Raw genomic sequence first — 4,492 nt, forward strand, 5'->3', positions numbered from 1 at the left:
AATGTATGCTTCAGACACGGGTCACGACGAGGCGTTCCCCATAGCGACCCCTAGAGGACGCAGTTCGAAGTTCCCATGAAAGGGAACTGGCCAGAAAAAGATGTCGAAAATATACTGCTGTGCAGTTCTTCCTTCTTGATAAATCCAGAGATCGAACACCAAAAGGAAATGAGGATGGGATCCTCCTCCAGGCAGGATTGGGCCGAAGGACCATAAGTGTGCCTGAGGAAGCTGACCATTCAGAGGTATGCTAATTCTTAAAAAACTGAAAAATCTGTCATCCCTTTCTCTACCTCATGCTTTCGCAGATGTTTATGACTTTCTTGTTTCATACCCTATTAATATACTACTCATAATAATACAAAGGTCTGTCATGAAACTTTAAATGGCGCAGGCTGATAGGTTGTAGCTCAATCTGATGTAATCACATCATTATTCACATGGCACAGCTGATTAGTTTCTTTCACATCAGCAGCCTATGAGCTTGCCGCACACCATTCTAATACTTGGCTAGAGCTTGCTGTAGGAGTTGCAGCATGCTTCAGAAAGCATCTGAAATCAACATCTAACATAAGTGAATGCTATTTTACTCATTTCACTGTGCATATTGTTTGGTCTGCCCTATTAATTTCTAAATGAGTAACCATAAAACAAGTTTTAAAGGGCACCTATTATGCCACTTTTTACTAGATGTACTGTAATATACAGGGCTCAACGCTTACTTTTCTTTTTAGGAGCACTGGTGCTCCTAATTAAAAAAAATTTAGGAGCACAGTAAAAAATTCTGGAGCACCTTCTGATCAATAACAAAAATTAGCCTTCCCATTACAAGGTAATATTTGACTCAAAGTGATTTACTGGGGCATTTTCTCTGACTTTATTAAAAGTATATAATTTTATGTAAAATTATAAAATGTATATTTACAAGCTTTTCCAAAATTTCTAATTAAAACAATAGGCCCACAATAAGAACAAGAATAATAAGTTACCAATTAAAATAAATCAATAATGACTAAATTCATTTCCACTACAAAGGTGGCACAGAAGACACAAAAGTGGCATGTAGGAATATTTAAAGAGATTTAAAGAAGCTCAGAGGTGGCATGGATGTTTTAAATTCATAACAATGTTATGAGATTAATGTTTTACATATAAAATTTTGAATATAGAAATATAGTTTGATTGAAATTATTTAAAGGGTTAGTTCACCCAAAACTGAAAATGCTGTCATTAATTACTCACCCTCATGTCGTTTCAAACCCGTAAGACCTTCGTTCATCTTCGGAACACAAATTAAGATATTTTTGATGGAATCTGAGAGCTGTCTGACCCTGCATACACAGCAACGCAACTGAAATGTTCCCAAATCCAGAAACGTAGCAAGGAGATCTGTAAAATAATCCATGTGAATAATCCATCAGTGGTACATCCGCAATTATACGAAGCTACGAGAATACTTTTTGTGCGCAAAAGAAAACAAAAATAACGACTTTATTCAACAATTCGACAATTCAACAAGACATGATAATCAAAACCAAACAGATGTTTTTTGGCAGAGTATCTGAGGTATGAACTGTAAAGGCACAGCCATATTCTAGAAAAGGGGGCAGGGAGCAGCAGCTCTTTTGCATTTAAAGAGACATTTAAATGTTTCTGCTTCCACTCAAAATAGGCATTTTCAAAATAATATAATAAATTATCTGTGGGGTATTTTGAGCTGAAACTTCACAGACACATTCTCGGAACACCTGAGACTAGTATCAGGGCTCTACAGTGCGACCAAAACTACTGCGTGCAACTATGGGATCAAATCATAACAACGTAGGAAACAGATACGGCGTGATGCAGCTGACAAAGAACAACATACGTTACGACAGGACACAGATAATAAAAAGAATAATATACAAATATACAAAATAGACAATGTACAAAATAGCAAAAACACAATATATAATATAGACGTCCAGTATATATGTACAATATGTAACATATACTATTATTATAGACGTACAATATCTAATATATACTATATTATATTATATCTAATATAGTAGAAAAATCACACCCAAGTTTGTTAATATGCAGTCTTTACTAATAAGCTGATGACCTGGTGTGTTTAATTAAGGACACACGCAAAGTGTGCAGTGTTGGGGGGCAATAATGTATTTTGTGCTCTATATCTAATGTGGTCTTCAATATCAAGAATACAACTGGCAAAATTTTTATTTTGTCCAGACAGGGGGATCCGGGCAACGATCATTGACGGTGGTGGCACCTGATGCAGAGGGCTATAATGGTCTATATATATTAAAGGCAGCAGGAGGAAAGGCATGCCTTTACATAATGCCAATTCAACACATATTAGACACCTCCCCATTACCTTTGATGGCGAAAGAATTTGAGAAAATGCCTAAAGCCAAATGCATCAACTGTCAGGTTTATGTGCCTGTCCAACTGCTAGCACTTCACATTGACAAATGTGAGCAACATAGCTCCACAGAATGTAAGGTAAGGTATATTATAAACAGACTTACTTCCTGGTTCATTCTTCAAAACTTCTCTACAGTATTTCTTAGACATTACATTTAACAGGTAATCTCTGATGATGAGTCCAGTTTGGACGAATCAGATGAATTGGACAGCTCCATAAATGTAAGTTCAATAATGTGCCTCCTAAAGCTATGTTTTTTCAGCCTTTGCAAATACCATTGTAGGTTATTGTTCTTGAAAATAACAATGTTTATTTATGAAAAAAATGTTAAGCTCTTAGTGTAGGATTGAAATGTTCTTTTGAATGTTCCTTTCACCATTCTTCTATGATGATTTCATTCCAAATAAAGGAATCCTCAAATGAGCCCCCAACCAGGGTGCGAACTACGGGGGAGCTAGGGGGAGCTCGGCTCCCCTTAATAAGACATGGGCTCCCCTGAAAACGGGATTTGTGACATTTTGGGGGGTCTCAAAAAATATTGACAATGTGTTATTTTGACGTGCAATTTCAGTTTTGTGTAATGTGATCATCGTGGATTATTATGTGTAAAATTGCAAAAATATCATTCATCCATGCATGACGGCGATTTAAACCTAATTAACTTCAATAAAGATAACTATACATGCTATTCTTGTCATGAGCATCAAGGTGTGGGGGCGCTGCGGTGCAAATTCCACTCATGTTTAGTACATGTTAACCCAAAGATTCGTAGAAAAAATATAAACGCTGGACTCTGTGGTCGATTCTGTGTTAAGGTAAGGCATGAAATTCGCAATTATGTGTTGTGGCTGGGTTGTTATAGGTCTGCGTGACTCTCGATGTCTTAGGCCTAATTGAACGGAGGAATTATGGTATTCTGTAGCCTGACGACGAGTAACTTTAACCGTTGTTCATGTGAACTCAAAGACAGCCTGATGCTTTGTTTATAGACTATTTGGGGGTGGCTGTTTGTTGCTTCACCTATCAATTCTAGGGGTCGACCGATTATCGGCCTGGCCGATTATCGGCGCCGATATTAAGCATTTAAGCAGAAGATAAGGAAAGCCAAAGGCCCAGACGGTGTCTCTCCAGCCTGCCTCAAAGCCTGTGCTGTCCAGCTATCATCCATCTTTACATTGATCTTCAAACCCTGGAGCTGTGTGTAGTCCCCTCCTGCTTCAAATGTTCCACCATCATTTCTGTACCCAAGAAACCAAAAATCACAGGACTTAATGACTAAAGACCTGTTGCTTTAACATCTGTGGTCATGAAGGCATTTGAGAGACTGGTGTTGGCCTACTTGAAGGACATTACTGGACCCTTGCTGGACCCCCTGCAGTTTGCTTACCGAGCAAACAGGTCTGTGGATGATGCAGTCAATATGGGATTGCACTACATCCTCCAACATCTGGACAAACCAGGGACTTATGCAAGGATCTTGTTTGTGGACTTCAGATCCGCTTTCAACACCATCATCCCGGACACCCTTCAGAATAAACCGACCCAGCTCTCTGTGCCCACCTTCATCTGTCAATGGATCACCAGCTTTCTGACAGACAGGCAGCAGCTAGTGAGGCTGGGAAAACTCACATCCAACAGCCGCACCACCTGCACCATCACTCCTCAGGGCTGCGTTCTCTCCCCACTGCTCTTCTCCCTCTACACAAATGACTGCACCTACTGCACCTCTAATGTCAAGCTCCTGAAGTTTGCAGACGACACCACAGTCATCGGCCTCATCCAGGACGGAGACGAGTCTGCTTATAGACAGGAGGTTGAGCAGCTGGCTGTCTGGTGCAGTCACAACAACCTGGAGCTGAACACGCTCAAAACTGTAGAGATGATAGTAGACTTCAGGAGAATCCCCCCTGCTCTCCCCCCACTCACCATCATAGACAGCACTGTGGCTGCAGTGGAGTCATTCAGGTTCCTGGGCACAACCATCTCTCAGGACCTGAAGTGGAACACTCACATTGACTCCATTGTGAAAAAGGCCCAGCAGAGGTTGTACTTCCTTCATCA

At 40.0% G+C, this 4,492-nt stretch overlaps 1 long non-coding RNA gene across 1 annotated transcript; it reads left to right on the top strand.

Annotated features, from left to right (window-relative positions):
* The first annotated feature begins 2,476 nt into the window (after window positions 1-2,476).
* On the top strand, window positions 2,477-2,870 carry LOC107712569 (uncharacterized). The gene is made up of 3 exons (XR_001636803.1): window positions 2,477-2,508; window positions 2,593-2,652; window positions 2,841-2,870. It is a non-coding gene; the product is annotated as an uncharacterized LOC107712569 (long non-coding RNA).
* Window positions 2,871-4,492: the final 1,622 nt, after the last annotated feature.

This window comes from Sinocyclocheilus rhinocerous, unplaced genomic scaffold, assembly GCF_001515625.1.
Source record: "Sinocyclocheilus rhinocerous isolate Xijiao unplaced genomic scaffold, SAMN03320098_v1.1 scaffold6834, whole genome shotgun sequence".
NCBI lineage: Eukaryota > Metazoa > Chordata > Actinopteri > Cypriniformes > Cyprinidae > Sinocyclocheilus > Sinocyclocheilus rhinocerous.